Below are 19,041 nucleotides of genomic sequence, written 5' to 3'. Positions count from 1 at the left end.
AATAAGACCCAACACTATTTACTATGTACATTAAGTTACATAAGTACAGAGAGAGAGAGAGAGTAGATCAAACATAACTGGCTGCATATAAAATGTAAATGTTTGAAGTGTTTGTTGTATGTTTTTGTTGATTGTTACTGTTCTGGTTTTTGTTTTTAACTCTGTAAAGAACTTTGAATTGCTCTATCTATGAATGGTGCTTTATAAATAAACTTGCCTTGACCGGAATGCAGAGACAGGTGCTGTGATGATACCCAAGATGGCGAGAGTCAAACAGAGACCTTCATAGGGACAGACAAATTGGTAAGTTAAGAATGAAAATGGGAATGTGGAAATGTATATTTTATGATATGTTGAAGCAGCCTTTTAGAGAAACACAAACTTGACCAGTGTGCCTTACCTGCAGTTGGACTTAGCTTCCACATGTTGTTACTCTGAGGATAAACAGAAATATGATCTGGTTTATAAGCAGTTGAAAAAACTCAAACTTATTTTCATAGATTATCACCTTGAGCAGGGGTTCCCAAACTGGGGGCCCCAAACGTTTTAGTCTGCAACCCCCAAAACAACAGTGCCAATAACTGGAGACTCTATAGACTCTTTAAAGTCTCCAAATGGTTAATTGTTGCTTATGGCTGAGTGCAAGAACTGTAGGCTAATCCAAAAACCTACATATTTCTTTGTAATTTTATAAATGCTACAAGCAGCAGAATTTCCTCAGGGTTTATGTGACAACAAGGTAAAGAAACATGATTTTTTTTTCATCTCAAATTGAGCTAAATTGTTTGTATATGTTTTGTACGAATGGATTAAAATATGCATTTTTAGATATCTCTAACGCCATCCCCCGACCCTCCCATCAGTGATCTCGCGAGCCCGGAGGAGGTCCCAACCCCCAATTTTGGAACCACTGGCTTTGAGTTGTTGTTACTTCCAGTGTTACAACAAAAATATGTTTTAAGTTGTTACAGTAGAAAACTTGAATTTAAAATCAGTAAAGAGTAGTGTGTCTATTAAAATAATAGTTTTGAGTGGTCAGTAAGACTATAAAAGTGCTATATAAGTACAAGTCCATTTACCATTTAAAATAAGAGTTTTAAAAGCAACAATGTCCATAAATGGCTACAGAATGTTTCCTCAGTAGTTTTGCAGTTTGAAGACATCTCTCACTGTAATTTAACTTTAAACTCTGCACTATGTGTCACACATCATCATAGCTTTAATTCCCCCAACCTTTGTGACAAATATGTCCATGACTTCAGGCAAAATTGAGATGAAATGCCATCAAACTTAGCTAAAGGACTAATCTGAGGAACTTGCTCCTCTTGTTGAGATTAAAAGAATATAATCCCCATAAAGCATGTCAATTTCAACAGGTGTGTCCACCAGTGCAACTGTGCACCCAACTGCTGCCCAAAAAAATGAGAAGTATACATAGTACGTGTGATAAAAAGATCAAAAAGGTTGGAGGACAGGACGGTATTTTCTGAGCATAGCTTGAAAGAATAGTCAGATTACCGGCAGGAAAGCAAAGCTGTACCATCCCACACAAGAAACTAAGCCATATACATCTGAATGTGATGTAATGCAACTTATGTAATACAGATTGCAATGTATCTCTGTTCTCTTTTACAGAAACCACTATATTTTAACTTTAAGAGTGAATTATGTAGATTCAGCTCATGATCAAAAACATAAAATCAGCTTTTAAAAAATATACAAAGACACAATGATAATTCAATGATATCAACCATGTATCCAATTGTAGCAAAATGAATACTTACAAAGATGATAGCAGAAGAAGGAGCACAGACTTTCTCTCTCTGAGACTGGTTGATGCACAGATGTCTGATCGCGGTTTTTAAAGAGGTCTGAAAAGGTGTGGGACACAAGACACTAAAAGGGTGTGGTTAATTAATTAAATTTTTTGAATGTCCATGCATTTTAGTTTAATTATACAATAAACTGGGCTAGGTTTATAGACTCTCACGCTACATTATGTGTTCCAAGGAACACAGAGAGAACACAGCAATTATCAGTAGTTACGTGTAATAATGACTCATTAGGTAACTAAGTATGTAGTTCAAACACATCAGATGATGATGAGAATTTTATTTTTCAATGTAAGACAAGTTCACATTTGGTGTTTATAAGTTGCTTACAAATGCAACTTCTCTGTCGATTATTCTCTACATATACTGTATATGATAACACTGGAGAAAATCTGTGTTATTTTTCAGAGCTTTTTTATTTCCCAAAATTTTAGATAGATACTTTGGTGTTAATGCACCAGGTTGCTTTTACATATCATTTTGTATTCACACTGGAGGAGATGTTTGAGATAAAACCTGAAATTATCAAAATTAAACAGTACCATAAATGGTGGTGTTGTAAACTAACTCAAATTAAAGTTTTAAGCATTACAAAGCATTTTCTCACAGTTTATGCTCTGCATCTGTTTTAAATAATGTAGGCTTAACTATTCATCAAGTGTGCAATCAAATGATTTTGATGTCTACAAACAAGTTCCAAGGATGCTTAAATAGAACCCTTATGTACTGTTGCAGAATATCTGTAAAAATTGGAATTCCTCCATGGGGATAAATAAAGTATGTTTATTTTCCTTGGTTTCTTCTTCTGAAGATCCTGTTACATTTAGTTGTCATTGATTTCAGTTTAACTGAAATCTTAAAAACAAAGTCTAAGCAAGTCCTACAGTCCTGAATTTCAAGTCTTCAGTGCTCCTTTTCAAGGTGGATGTCTAAGCCTTGAGTCTGTATCTCTGGCACCGGCAAACAGGGGTAGAGAGAGATGGACAGAGGACAGGGACAATGACAACATCAAAGTCATCAGTTGGAGTGGGGCTGTAGCAGCAGGACGTCTACAGCAGCGACCCAGAGGAACGACACGGGAGCTCAGGGACTCTCAGAAAGATCTATGGTTAGTAACTTTAATGGGACAAGAAGACTTGAAGTAAGTGATAGGCAGACAATTAATTAACACGAATTAAATGCACCACAGCTGTCTTGGATCTGTTCAGCTTTCTACACTGCATTAGCTTGATTGGCGTGGGGTTAATATGCCAAAGCTTTCTACTAACCACTGCACACAATGCAACTTTTGAAGAGCTTATTAGATGTAAATATAAAAGGGAGAAAGCTGTACAGCTCCTTAGACTTAAAAATCTCACTGTCAGTCATGTGAACAACATTGCTCAATGACTGGTAATAAAGATGTATTTGTGGTTGGCTTACTGCTTTGAATCTGGCTGATAAACAGCAGATCAACATTTGCTACATGTATTTTATGTCTTATCCATTTGATTTATAATAATTTAGATGACTTTCTAACATTTCATCTTGCAACGACATTAGGGCAGTGATTATTGTGTTCAACCAAATACTGAACAATGTTTGCAATGGTCATCAGCCTCAGCTACAGTGCAAATTGCATTGTTACCCTTTTCCGTAATTAGGCCTGTCATGGAAAAATGTTATGCATGATTTCAAAGCTCACTGTGTCATCAAGCTTTTCAAAGGTGTCATTATGGAAAGACTTTCACAACAATTAGAAAAACTAGCTCAAAAAGCTGCATTGAGGCTGTGTTGGCATATTTCAGAGCAAGAAGATGTTACCCCTATTGTATTTACCTGGTTCAGTTCACATCAATTAAGCATGTGACAGCCCTGAGCTATATGCCTATGTTTGAGTTGTCTATTGCTCCTCTGTAACATCTCACCATAAGAAGCACAAAGGCAAAATGGTGTCAGTGTGAACAGAGGGGGCAGTAGGACACACTGGGACATTAAAATTGCGACAGTGTTTTTCAGTGTAAAAGTTTTTTATGAGAAATGGTGAGCCCTCGTGACTATGCTGCTGGGGAACCAGGCTAACCAGAAGACTGTCATCTTCTGATTATTGCTCATGATTGGTCTCTGAATGATAAACCAAAAAATGCTTCGTATCTACAACATAGTCACAGTTTGTATGCACATGCTGCATGTTCTGAGTTGCTCCTATTTGTTTGTAAAGCTACAAATGAAATGCTGATTGATTACTCTGTAGGGTGAGTTGTTTCATGTTATTCCAAAGTTAGACTCTTCCAGGTAAAGCAGATCATAAACAGCTCAGACTAAACTCCCACTGGTATTGGATAAAACATGGACGTAGTCTGTGCAACGTCAACCCTAGGTTTCTGTAGAGGTGTCTTGAAGCCCGACAGTCGAGGTCACCGTACTAGAAATGCTGACCTTTCTTAACTTTCAGCCAACCTAGAAACAGGCAAAGAGGTGGAGCTGCAGAAGGCTTTTAACTGCCTGAGAAGAAGTTACAACGTTGTCAGTCAACTCTGCTGTGTCTCTTATTATGCAAATTAATATATAACTCAAAGCCATAATTTCACAGATGCAACTTGGTGTATCCTCAAGCTTGTGTATGGTTTGGTCAGGTTTGATACAAGCAAACAACACACATACCAGTCACATGTTAGGACACACCTTCTCATTCAATGGTTTTTATTTATTTTAATTATTTTCAACATTGCAGATTAATACTGAAGAAATCAAAACTATGAAATAATGTGGTTTTTCCATAATATGGATTACAACAGTAGTCAAATAGGGCTATCCATTGTGTACTAACCCTACCTCTAAACAACACAACTGATGGTCTCAAACACATTAAGAAGGCAAGTCATTCTACAAATGAACTCTTGACAAGGCTCATGTTAATTAGAAACCATTCCAGGAGACCACTTCATGAAGCAGACTGAGAGAATACCAAGAGTGTGCAAAGCTGTCATGAAGGAAAAAGGGGGCTACTTTACAGAATCTAAAATATAAAACATATTCTGGTTTGTTTAACACTTTTTTGTTCATTAAATAATTCATATTCTTTCATAGTTTTGATGTTTTTGGTATTAATCTACAGTGTTTCAAATAACTAAAATAAATACAAACCCTTGAATGAGAAGGTGTTTCCAAACTTGCGTGTGGCATGTATGAATGAACAGGTGGATAATTGGTGCAGCAGAGCAGCATGTAGAAAAAACTCCTGTCATCACGGCTGCTCATTTAAATCACTGATACTGGGTGTGGTTTAGGACGCACCTTTGGTGGGGTAGATTTGCAGCATTTTACAGCATTCCTTTTTTAATTTAAAATTAAATTATGGCTGAATTAAGGTCAGCTTGTGATCTAATTAAAGATGATTGGCATCACAACAACACAGCTGTAACACTAGGGAGGAGACATTCTTATGAGGGCTTGGCGGTGATCAAAACTTCCTTTGATGCAGCCGCATGTTTTGAGTAAAGGAGACTAGATTTTTAAGCCATTCTGGGCATTTTTGGTTTTGTTTAAGTTAGCTTCTTTGATTTGATATTATTATACTGATTGTTTGCTTATATTTTCCCTCTGTAAAACAACAAAAAATTGGGGCATTGTTTTTGTTTATTGGTTAAGTTGCACCCCCTGTGCAGAGTCCTCAAACTGACCACCCGATCTTAAAATTAGCAGGGGAAACTTATTTTAAGCAATATTTTAAAGCTCAATGTCTCAGAGTAAGCCAGGAATGCTAACAATTAGTATTTTTTCACTCAAAAAAAGATTTTTGCACTAATACATTTCATGTCAACTTCTTCATTTGAAATATATTCACCTTAATTTGAGTTGTATTATAAAAACAACAACTTTTCTTTCTTTCTTTCTTTCTTTCTTTCTTTCTTTCTTTCTTTCTTTCTTTCTTTCTTTCTTTCTTTCTTTCTTTTATCAATGGAGCTGTTTTCTGATAGATTCTCCAATACAATGCATTTACTTAATTAAAGTGTTTGTCTTAAATCAAGATTATCTGTCTTCTACAAATGAGATCTCAGCTTAAAAAATGTATGAAATGTATTTGGACATTCTAAAGATGAAGACATTTACAACCAAATGTTATAGTATATCAAACTACAAGGTTTAACACAAAGATTATTTTGCTCTGTGATAAACAGACTACTTGTGTTTCACAGTGGGATGATATATTGATGAAGATAATGCTGTTTGTGCTCAGGTCATCTTTCGCAAAGTCAGAGCTTTCTCTTGACACCTGTCACTCCACCATGTACTGTTAGAACCCCTCCCACACAGCCTTGTGAGCGAGTCACCTGCAGAGCAACAGCACACTGTACTTATAAACAGGCTCAATAAAAGCTGACATTTAAGTTAGGCTACGTACTCACAGAACATTATATATTAAGCTGATGCAACAAACCTACACTGACATTCTTTCTTGATGAGTAGTAGCAGGGGACGCTAATGAACATTACACAACATGTAATCAGTAACAAGAGTGCTGTTTTTTCTTTGGTACTGAAGGAACTCTTTCTAAACTTTTAAAATAGCCTCAAATTTCCCTTGGTCTGTTGTATACCTTAAAGATTTAAGTGACAGAGATATTGATAGTATTGATCCGTACCCCTGTGTGTGACGCTGAGGAGACCAAAAGGTGATCACTACTTTATCAGTTAATATCACAAAGTGCAATTGATACCCAGATTAAAATCTTTATTATATTATTAACCGGGTTAAAATCACAAAAGACACAACAGAGACTAGTGCCCATTTAGGGTTCCCTAATTTAACTAATGGCAAAGAATATAATTTTGGGAAGGTTGAAGAAGTTGCAGTTCAATATTATAAAACTAAAATTATTTCAAAATGATTCATCACTACAGGGCAACAATGGCATCAAAATAACAAGAAACACCCTGATAGATCAAATAAAGACATGATCTGTGGCCTAGGCTGAAACTGTGAGCATACTCATGCAGTAATCAGCAGAGTGTACATTGAAGTCAATCAATTAATCAATCAATCTTTATTTGTATAGCACCAAATCACATATCTCAAGTTGCTTTTACAAACATAGGAGGTCTAGACCACTCTATGCCAAATTATGAACAGAGACCCAACTTCAAGACAGGATAAGACTCAGTCTTACCCCACCTTTATCCATCATGAGCATTGCACATCTCAGTATTTAGCTAGTTACAGTGGTGAGGAAAAACTTCCTTTAACAGGCAGAAACCTCAGGCAGAACCAGACTCATGTTAGACAGCCATCATGCCTCGACCGAGTTGGGTCTTGAAAGAGGGATAGAGGAGAGTAAGAGAGAGAGGTTATAGTGATGAGACGAGTAGTAGAAGCTGTTGCCGCTGGAGTCCAGCACGTCCGTATCAGCTAGAGTCCTGAACGTCTGCAGCAGGAGGATGCCTATGGCAGATCAGAGGGACCTACGAGACAATGGAGCTCAGGGACTCCAGAAAGGTCTATGGTTAGAAACTTTCAATGGGACATGCAGAGTTAAAGTAAGTTATGGGGGGTTGGGGGGAAGGGGGTGAGATAGGATCCCAGTGTGTCAGTGCACCAGTTTCCCTGGCAGTCTAAGCCTATAGCCTGTTACCAGTAGGTGGTGCTGTGGCTTTAATTATGTATTGAAGGACTGTTCGTCACAGATCATTATAGAAAGAGTTGTGATCACAAGCATGTTAAAAAAAGGTTCTGAGAGTACATACCGCTTGTGTCCAATAGGTGGCGCTATTCATATGACCAACATGTGTGTATAGATGAGTTCAGGCTGGGTCCATGATGAAACATGTCAAATTTGGAAGGAATCTGAGACTGAATGTAAATGTCAGGACCATATATTTCCTTTGGGTGGCGCTATGGCTGTAGGAGATAAATGAACCCATAGATGTGTTGAGGGATGGACCCTGATCATATGTATGTAACTTCAAACAGATTGATCACTGTATGAAGGAGCTATAAGTATTTCCTGTTTCGTGGCGAGACATCTAAGTTTGGGGTGTTGCCAGAGACAGGCCACCAGTGACCCAGACTCCTTCATTTCTGCATGTTAAGATAATCTGCTGGGCGCCTAGACATTATCGGCATTTTTAGACCCTTTTCATGTCCTCTCAGCACCCATGAAAAGAATCACAGGGGCATCTTCTCAACCACATAGTTATTTCAACATGTATTTTTAAAGATCTTAATCTTATGTTCAAGATATCCATTTTATGGTATTAAATCAACCATATTGTAACTTAAATATTTTCCTCTACTTAGTTCATGGGAGGAAAAAAAGGTTGTAATCACTTTTTTATCCAGTGTGGATTCTCTCCAACCTCCTCTTACCTGTAAAAATAATAATCATACCCATGATAATAATAGTACTTGTACAAATTCAATACCTTTGCAATAACAGCATATTGCATTTTCTTCAATATTAATTTTATTGTCGTGAATAGAAATCTCCTTTGTAGGAAAATATAGGTTGGTGTTAAGTGAATGGGTAGTTTAGTGGTAGGTTCCAGCACTTGCAAGAAACTCTCCATATCATAATCTCATTAGGAGCTGAAGCCCTAGAAAGTGTGATCCTAAAATCACCCCTGGCCACACGCAAACAATGATATGCTGCTGAACATTAAGCTTTGATCAATACAACATGAGTTGACTGGTTGAAATAATCATTGTGAGTGAAATTTTTGAGGTTTTAAAAGAGGTAGGATGTGATTTTTAGTCAGAGAAAAACACCTTAGGATGTACAAGACAAGGTTAGAAATGGAGATACGATATACATCTTCATCCACAGAGGGCGCCAAAATCCAGCACATACCAAAGTTTGTCACAGAAGCTTTAATGTCTGATTTTACATTTTTTACCTTCCATCAGTTGAGTGTAGGACTGGGATGCATTTCCTTTTTCTTAAAGGTGGATGCAGCCTTCCTCCTGGAAAAGAGCCACACAGTCTTAATCTCTACAGTGAGATTGGTCTGTCAAGCACCAGATGGACGTAAACATCATGAACTTTCTTCAGGACTACCTTCAGGAAATTGAGGATTCTGGTATGTTTTAGCCAAGATGAAATATAATGTGACCTCTAAGATAACACACTGTCATGAAACTAGACTTACAGATGGATGAGTTGCATAGTTATATTGACTATAACTATAGGTGTCTGAACAGATGCCACAACATAACGCCTGTCATCCAGCTATAACAAATGCATTTTTTGTCAAAATCTCTTTGTAGTTTCTGCTTTGATTTATCATATGTTCTTATACTCAAAAAGGTCAACATGATTTTTGTAAATTGCATATATGTAAGGTATTTTGTCAACTTGAAAACTAAAATGTATTATTTCAATTCAGACTGACAATGTGTTAATCTCTTCATTTAGAACAAGATAAATCAAATGAACATTTGGTGTGGTCAACCTTTGCCTTCAAAAATAATCAATTCTTCTAAGACGCTTCCCCTCAGTTTTTTGGTGGTCGCACCAAATGTTAATTTGATTTTTATTTATCTTCTATTTATTCTTTGCATGTTGTTAATTGATAAATACAACCTATAAAACACTTAATTTTTGGGGAGGAACATTCTGTGCTTATATGTTACTATTACCTACTGTAATTGTCATAACTGTCTAAAACTTTTGCACAGTACTGTTCATAAAAATACATTTCCAAATAGATGTTTGGGACTCCTGTCTTCTTCCAACTGTTCAACTTCATACCATTTCATCTCTTGCAGGATCTTGTTACATCTCAGGCATTTCTTCTGTTGCTCTTAGCCTTTCAATACACTGAACCGTTGTTATGTAAATGTCTGCCAAATGATTCAGATGATGCCAAGGGAGGTATCATGGACTGAACATTTTCAACAATAGGAGTCAGAGGGCACTCAATTTCCTGGACTTGAACCCCATATGGTGCCTCATGCACATCATCGAACATTTCCTAGTCAGTTCCAAATAGATCCATGTTCTGGAAATGAAAATATTACTATTTGGAGAGTAGAACTTGGTAGATATCACAATCGAGCCAAAATATGAATTGCGCAATTAAGCTATGAGGCTAATGATTTAGAAATATTTCACTGTCCTACACAGGCAAAGTGCAGTGATGACAGAAAAAAATTAACCAGAGAATAAAATATGTATAATTTTTAAGCAATCAAAACATCTATTATAAATGTTGCTTAGTTGACTTGCTCTAATTGTGTGATTGCATCAATAAAGTAACACAAAGATACACACTTATATATGATAGTTGAACAATTTTCCCCTGTATTTTAACGTTCTACTCCTTCTACACTGTGGAAGATATTGACACCATTCAAATGTAAATAAAAATAGATTGTTTTAATATAACTTTCAGCCTCTACATATTCAGGTTTAAAACTTGTCAACTTCACTTTGCCTTTGTACACAGCACTTTGAGTTTGAGCATCAACAAACCTGCAAATCTTCATTCACATCACAAGGGTTCTTTATGTGACCCAAAACCCCGAGCTGGTTGGGGGAGAGTCCTCCTTCAGATCGTAAAGGGTGGGCCCCATTTTCAACGCCTTGATCACCTCTGACCGTTGAAAATACATGGGAGAATTGTTCAGTCATGTTCATCACAACAAAATTTTACAAAAAATGACTGAAATGAGTAATTAGTGCACGGAAACAATGGCCCATGTTTATATCATTGTGTACCTGGAAGGCCAGCCATAGTCTTCCACTGCCTTCAGAAAAAATGAATGAGCAGTGTCTGAGCGGTTGTTTGTTGCTGGTTCTAGATAGAAAATCTGTATAGAAAGACAAAGAGTGTTTGAATCTGTGGAGGCCATATACTAATGCCTCCGACACATAAGATAAATCATCTTCATTGATCCCTAGGGGAAAATTCAAGAATCATAGCAACAGTGGTAAAAACAGGAATAGGTAAGAGTCAAGAACACCAAGCATAAGCAAAATAATAATAATTGAAATAAGCTTTCTGACACATTACATCTGCACTATGTCCCTAAATTTCTGGGTTAGCATATGTACTCTGGGTACAGAGTTTCTACAGTCATTATAGGCATGTTCGTAAAGTATATAATGTTGAAAAGTATTTATTCCCTGCTTCTTTCCTCCTGTACATCCTCCTTTGCTTCCTCCCACCTGCCTTTCTCATCATCCTGCTACTCTTGACCTCTCACTCCGTTTCTTCTCATTATCTTCTCCTCTTCCCCTCATAGTTTTTCTCCATATGATTGGCCAAAAAAAAGCTCATCCCAGATGTGGCTTGATTTTTAATGTTGTTGTGATGAAGACATAGGGACAGTGCATTATGTTTTGGGTAACGTTATGTGTGTCATATCATGCAGTTCAGTGCTAATGAACTAACATAACTAAGCACTGGCCAACTTCTAATCCCAGTAACGATAGCACTAAGATAGCATCATCATCATCAATGGCTCACGATTACTTAAGATAAGGTTTATTGCAGCATGCAGTGTTGTGTTTGGCGTAAGGGCTCTGAACCTCATTACTCCTTGTAGATTATTTAAATGCAGACACTGAGGAGTAATCAGATAGGACTAACCTCGGAGCCCACAGGTGGATGCCGGGGAGGAGGTGGGTACGAAGTTTGCACTCGGCAGTGAGCAGGACAGCAGGAGCACTGGCAAAGCAGAGGCAGAGACAGGGGCTCTATTCAAAACGGCCTGCTACATACTAGAGAGGATGACGTGTCAGTATGAATCAGCGCAGCTCGAGTTGTCTGCCTGAACTAGCTTGCAGGCGGCGCTCCATAAATGCTACATTAGATTGAAATGTGGACAAGTGACCTGAAGTAACAACTTTAAACTAGTTTTAATGCAACCAACTCAATGTAACTTTAGTTTACTCTATAACTAATTTAAAAAGCTTTTAAAGGCAGTGAAACTTGAAGTTTTTAAGTATTTATTTTCAAATTTTCTTATTGTGTCATACTATGTATTTTTGTATGCCCAGCCCGCATTGCAAGGCACCGTAAATGCATTCAGTCCAGGGTCAGAACACACAGCAGGTCTATTCATTGTCAAGAAATAGGAGAAGAGAATGAAGACAAAACTAAACAGTCATTTCAAAGACAGTCTTGTCTTCTTTTCCAGGCTTTTGAGACAAAATTGGCCAGCTCAAAATTAAACAGCCAATTGTAGTTTTTGCTCATCTGTCCACCACAATATTCAAGCTTTTTACAATTTCATGAAACAACAACTCTCTGAGGTCATCATAGTTTGTTCAGAACAAAAGAAAATGGGACTCAGTTTCCCCTTCATCTAAATCACACCACTCCCAAAATGTGTTTTCTTCAGGGATTTTTTTTTTTAAATCAACCAAACTTAACAGCCAAAGGAAGAATACCAGATCTTAACAGTGCACTTAGGATCTTTGGTTTCTAGATAAAAAAGACTCTATATATAATTCAGGGATGGAATTCTATTTGATCTGCACATACTGTACATCTTTTGTATTGGTATGGACAAGTACATGTTCATTTCACAAAGATAAGAGGCTTGATTGTCAAGAAATATTTGACAAAGATGTTTCTGCTCTTTTTCCATGAGTGCTAGTAAGTCAGCTTGTTTCAACACTTTATCGTGACTTCTATGTCACAAACTTTTAAAGCCACTGTGGGAGATTTTAGCTGGTTGAAAAACAGACTGATGCTAACACAGCTGCATTTTTATGACCCACAAAAGCCAACAAGACCATCAATGACAAGATTGATTATTTCTATGTTTTAAACTTGTAATGCCTTAAACAGCTGGCAAGGGGTAGGTATCAGATGAATTGATTAACTGCATGCAAATGAAACAGCTGTGGCACAGATTCTTAACAGGTGTTAAAGTAAAGCAGGGTGAGATTCGTTGTTAGAAAATTCTGCTTACACATGTACATGACAAAACCAGCAAGGAGTCAAGAGGTACCCACTTGTCCACAGGGGGCGCCAAAATCAACACAAACTGGGGCTTTTGATAGTTTTTGAAACATGTTTTATTTCACAAGTGTTTCATGGGTTATTACCTTACATCCATTTTACATTAATATTGTAATATTAAAGTCAAGACAGAGGCACAGGCTTTATATTTTTGCCTCACAATTGAACATCAGCCCTTTTAAGCAATGGCCAAATACAAATATAATGAGAAAATCCACACAACATTCATCTTACATTCTCTAACAATAAGAGATAAACTCTCTATCATAGTTAACAACTAAGTAAGTAAGGCATGTCAGATTGAATGTGGAAAATAAAAAATAAGAACACCCAAATGGATAATAGACACCTACAATGAATAGGCAGTAATAGGACAATAATCATGGATACCTAATACAGTTCCTTATTATGTATGTATGGATAAAATAATATAAATGCCCTTGCATATTGACAGATTTTGTACGGATTCTGGTTTTAAATTATTCCACCTTAGTGTAGATTAAAAAGGCAGGTTAGCTTTCTTTCCCCACAATGAATCAAGTTAAGAATCATGAGGAGATTATCATTTTACAGCTTTAATATGAACCCCTATCTGTTTGTGAGAATAAGTAATGTTACTCAAAGGTACAACAAGTGCAGGATGACTTAAAGACCAGATCATCTGGGCAGGATTGACGTTGAGATCTTATCCCGTTACAGTTGAAAAAATAATGTGGGTCAGTGACATCAGGGAAATGCCCAATCTTTTCCACACAGATGTCTTCAAAATATTAGCTGAATGTTTTTTGGTTATGCTTTAGATGCACTGGGGGGTGCAGTGGTTAGAGTGGTCCAAACACAGCGATCAATTACTACATTGTAAATCAAGCCTGATTGGCAGGAAAAGTAGTAAGTTATGTCATGCACACAACTGGCAAACCAGTTTGGGAAATCAGGGACGGCATGATTCCCGTTCTTCTTACCAACACAGAAATCAGGCTGGTTAGGGGCATTTTGGTTTGTTGAAGAAGATGGGGTAGAAATGTGGGTTTTGACGGTTGTTGGGGTCGTGCTGGTGGTCCTCTCACAGCTATCCGATCCTTGAATGTAAAACAAGTCTGCTGGGCACAATCGGAGGTATGATATCTCATTCACGCAGCTGTAAAAACTGTGTGGTCGAGTAGGGTGGGCATAATTCCCATCGCTCCTTCCAACACAGAAGGAGAGGTCTTCCTGACCAGGGGTCTCTGTGGTTGTAGGATTTGTAGCGCCTGTTTCAAGAAAAGATATAGCTTAACGAATAAGAGTCACATATCGGGTTATCATCCTATGATATTACTTCTACTAATCTAAATATTCCTGAGCCTGACACCCAAGATAAAGGCTTCTCTTTGAAGAGAAGGGATAACATTTGAAGTCTGAATCATATGAGTATCACCGGTAATCAAAGGTTATTATTCATATTTTTGACAGCATCAAATGTAATGTAGATTGGAATTACCATCCCATGACAAGACAGATCAGACACTTTTTCTTACCTCCTTGAAGGCCAGATGAGGGCCCGCCAATTCTACCCGAATGCCTATGACTGAAACATAACAACAGTTTATCAGTTACATGATGCAATAAACATTATACAATACTTTCCATGGCAATTTGTTGCACTTCTGCCATGGTTGCTGCTTCCCTAGAGTGTAGACGCTTTTATTGCTTGCTCTCTGCATTCTTTCGCATTTCTTACATTCTTTTGCTCATATCCCCCCTTTTTTTCACTAAAAGTAACGGGCACTGAATTTTGGACATTTAAAAATCACTTGGACAGTAATTAGGAGGTCAGCTACCATTTTTTCACCTTTTCACCGAGCTTCCATGGGAGTTTGTCTGACATCAGGAGGATCCAGCAAGCCCCAGGATCTTAAATTATGCACTACGGTCTCCCAAATCTCGGAAAACGCTCAACGGAGTCTTCATGCAAAAACTGTCCGAGGTTTTTACAAGAAATTGCTGTCCTCCAGACAAGGATTTTTACTCTTGAAGCTGAAAAAGGGCTTCATGACACACTTCCAATAACAGCCAAGGGTGAGATAGGTAAGTCTGGGGCTAACCAGAACACAAAAATGACCACTCATCATGGCAAAGTTAACCATAGTGCAACTGCTGAGAACCTAAACCTAGATGATACAGTGTCTTTTCCGAAACTTTCTAAAGAACAGACTGATGTCACCTGGCATGCACTTGGTGCTAAGCCAAAACGTCCGACAACAAGAAAAAGGATTGCAAATACAGAATCATCGAGCATACAGCTCAGCAACAAAATTTCAGCCACTGTCTGAACTGTTGTAAATGACAAACGGTGAGCAAATGAATGACTGGATGCAAAAGAATTTTCTCCAACTGAACAAAGATAAGACGGACATTATTGTCTTTGGGCCACGTAAAGAAAGACAGAGTGTCAGCTCTCACCTTCAGTCCCTCTCCCTGGTAGCTAAGAGTCAAGCAAGAAATCTTGGAGTCATCCTGGACTTAGATTCAAATTTCAAGACTCACATCAAATCTGTAACTTCTTCTGCTTTTTACCATTTGAAAAACATAACCACAGTTTGAGGAATGATGTCACAGACAGACCTTGAGAGGCTGGTACATGCATTTATTTCTAGCAGATTAGATTACTGCAACGATCTGTTCACAGGACTGCCAAAACAAACTGTTCAGCAACTTCAGGGTATTCAAAATGCTGCTGCACGGGTCCTGACAAAAACTAAAAAGTATGACCACATTACTCCAGTTTCAAAATCCCTACTCTGGCTTCCTGTCAATCAGAGGATAGATTTCAAAGTCTATCTGCTGGTCTGTGAGTCTCTCTGTGGGTCTAAGCCAGCTTCGGGCTGTGACTCGACACAGTAAAGACTCAATGTGTGAGTCTTAATCCTTGAGAAGAAGTTCTGAGATGAATCGAATAATTAAAGGGTTAATTTCGGTTAAGACAAGATTAGTCCTGATTCTGTGTCCGGCGGGACAGTAAGACTCTGCAAGTTATGGACTTTAGAGCAGCAAAGGGGGCCTGAATATTTATAATAATCCCTCCAAATTTAAATAAATAAGACCCAACACTATTTACTATGTACGTTAAGTTACATAAGTACAGAGAGAGAGAGAGAGAGTAGATCAAACATAACTGGCTGCATATAAAATGTAAATGTTTGAAGTGTTTGTTGTATGTTTTTGTTGATTGTTACTGTTCTGGTTTTTGTTTTTAACTCTGTAAAGAACTTTGAATTGCTCTATGTATGAATGGTGCTTTATAAATAAACTTGCCTTGACCGGAATGCAGAGACAGGTGCTGTGATGATACCCAAGATGGCGAGAGTCAAACAGAGACCTTCATAGGGACAGACAAATTGGTAAGTTAAGAATGAAAATGGGAATGTGGAAATGTATATTTTATGATATGTTGAAGCAGCCTTGACCAGTGTGCCTTACCTGCAGTTGGACTTAGCTTCCACATGTTGTTACTCTGAGGATAAACAGAAATATGATCTGGTTTATAAGCAGTTGAAAAAACTCAAACTTATTTTCATAGATTATCACCTTGAGCAGGGGTTCCCAAACTGGGGGCCCCAAACGTTTTAGTCTGCAACCCCCAAAACAACAGTGCCAATAACTGGAGACTCTATAGACTCTTTAAAGTCTCCAAATGGTTAATTGTTGCTTATGGCTGAGTGCAAGAACTGTAGGCTAATCCAAAAACCTACATATTTCTTTGTAATTTTATAAATGCTACAAGCAGCAGAATTTCCTCAGGGTTTATGTGACAACAAGGTAAAGAAACATGATTTTTTTTTCACCTCAAATTGAGCTAAATTGTTTGTATATGTTTTGTACGAATGGATTAAAATATGCATTTTTAGATATCTCTAACACCATCCCCCGACCCTCCCATCAGTGATCTCGCGAGCCCGGAGGAGGTCCCAACCCCCAATTTTGGAACCACTGGCTTTGAGTTGTTGTTACTTCCAGTGTTACAACAAAAATATGTTTTGAGTTGTTAAAGTAGAAAACTTGAATTTAAAATCAGTAAAGAGTCGTGTGTCTATTAAAATATTAGTTTTGAGTGGTCAGTAAGACTATAAAAGTGCTATATAAGTACAAGGCCATTTACCATTTAAAATAAGAGTTTTAAAAGCAACAATGTCCATAAATGGCTACAGAATGTTTCCTCAGTAGTTTTGCAGTTTGAAGACATCTCTCACTGTAATTTAACTTTAAACTCTGCACTATGTGTCACACATCATCATAGCTTTAATTCCCCCAACCCTTGTGACAAATATGTCCATGACTTCAGGCAAAATTGAGATGAAATGCCATCAAAGTTAGCTAAAGGACTAATCTGAGGAACTTGCTCCTCTTGTTGAGATTAAAAGAATATAATCCCCATAAAGCACGTCAATTTCAACAGGTGTGTCCACCAGTGCAACTGTGCACCCAACTGCTGCCCAAAAAAATGAGAAGTATACATAGTACGTGTGATAAAAAGATCAAAAAGGTTGGAGGACAGGACGGTATTTTCTGAGCATAGCTTGAAAGAATAGTCAGATTACCGGCAGAAAAGCAAAGCTGTACCATCCCACACAAGAAACTAATCCATATACCTCTGAATGTGATGTAATGCAACTAATGTAATACAGATTGCAATGTATCTCTGTTCTCTTTTACAGAAACCACTATATTTTAACTTTAAGAGTGAATTATGTAGATTCAGCTCATGATCAAAACATAAAATCAGCTTTTAAAAAATATACAAAGACACAATGATAATTCAATGATATCAACCATGTATCCAATTGTAGCAAAATGAATACTTACAAAGATGATAGCAGAAGAAGGAGCACAGACTTTCTCTCTCTGAGACTGGTTGATGCACAGATGTCTGATCGCGGTTTTTAAAGAGGTCTGAAAAGGTTTGGGACACAAGACACTAAAAGGGTGTGGTTAATTAATTAAATTTTTTGAATGTCCATGCATTTTAGTTTAATTATACAATAATTATAAAAATGTGGCTCACAAATGAAAACTCGGACAAAAAACTGGGCTAGGTTTATAGACTCTCACGCTACATTATGTGTTCCAAGGGACACAGAGAGAACACAGCAATTATCAGTAGTTACGTGTAATAATGACTCATTAGGTAACTAAGTATGTAGTTCAAACACATCAGATGATGATGAGAATTTTATTTTTCAATGTAAGACAAGTTCACATTTGGTGTTTATAAGTTGCTTACAAATGCAACTTCTCTGTCGATTATTCTCTACATATACTGTATATGATAACACTGGAGAAAATCTGTGTTATTTTTCAGAGCTTTTTTATTTCCCAAAATTTTAGATAGATACTTTGGTGTTAATGCACCAGGTTGCTTTTACATATCATTTTGTATTCACACTGGAGGAGATGTTTGAGATAAAACCTGAAATTATCAAAATTAAACAGAACCATAAATGGTGGCGTTGTAAACTAACTCAAATTAAAGTTTTAAGCATTACAAAGCATTTTCTCACAGTTTATGCTCTGCATCTGTTTTAAATAATGTAGGCTTAACTATTCATCAAGTGTGCAATCAAATGATTTTGCTGTCTACAAACAAGTTCCAAGGATGCTTAAATAGAACCCTTATGTACTGTTGCAGAATATCTGTAGAAATTGAAATTCCTCCATGGGGATAAATAAAGTATGTTTCTTCTCCTTGGTTTCTTCTTCTGAAGATCTTGTTACATTTAGTTGTCATTGATTTCAGTTTAAGTGAAATCTTAAAAACAAAGTCTAAGCAAGTCCTAAAGTCCTGAATTTCAAGTCTTCAGTGCTCCTTTTCAAGGTGGATGTCTAAGCCTTGAGTCTGCATCTCTGGCACCGGCAAACAGGGGTAGAGAGAGATGGACAGAGGACAGGGACAATGACAACATCAAAGTCATCAGTTGGAGTGGGGCTGTAGCAGCAGGACGTCTACAGCAGCGACCCAGAGGAACGACAAGGGAGCTCAGGGACTCTCAGAAAGATCTATGGTTAGTAACTTTAATGGGACAAGAAGACTTGAGGTAAGTGATAGGCAGACAATTAATTAACAAGAATTAAATGCACCACAGCTGTCATGGATCTGTTCAGCTTTCTACACTGCATTAGCTTGATTGGCGTGGGGTTAATATGCCAAAGCTTTCTACTAACCACTGCACACAATGCAACTTTTGAAGAGCTTATTAGATGTAAATATAAAAGGGAGAAAGCTG

At 37.4% G+C, this 19,041-nt stretch overlaps 2 long non-coding RNA genes across 2 annotated transcripts; both read right to left on the bottom strand.

Annotated features, from left to right (window-relative positions):
* Positions 1-214: 214 nt before the first annotated feature.
* On the bottom strand, positions 215-1,864 carry LOC117821266. Its single transcript, XR_004632933.1, has 3 exons — positions 1,785-1,864; positions 401-434; positions 215-281 (listed from the first exon to the last, which is right to left on the bottom strand). It is a non-coding gene; the product is annotated as an uncharacterized LOC117821266 (long non-coding RNA).
* Positions 1,865-16,072: 14,208 nt separating this feature from the next.
* LOC117821281 lies at positions 16,073-17,703 on the bottom strand. Its single transcript, XR_004632935.1, has 3 exons — positions 17,624-17,703; positions 16,241-16,274; positions 16,073-16,139 (listed from the first exon to the last, which is right to left on the bottom strand). It is a non-coding gene; the product is annotated as an uncharacterized LOC117821281 (long non-coding RNA).
* Between the last annotated feature and the right edge of the window lie 1,338 nt (positions 17,704-19,041).

The sequence above is a fragment of the Notolabrus celidotus genome, chromosome 11, assembly GCF_009762535.1.
Source record: "Notolabrus celidotus isolate fNotCel1 chromosome 11, fNotCel1.pri, whole genome shotgun sequence".
Taxonomy (NCBI): domain Eukaryota; kingdom Metazoa; phylum Chordata; class Actinopteri; order Labriformes; family Labridae; genus Notolabrus; species Notolabrus celidotus.
The sequence above is the reverse complement of the archived record's forward strand: the minus strand, read 5'-3'. Positions and strand labels throughout refer to the sequence as shown.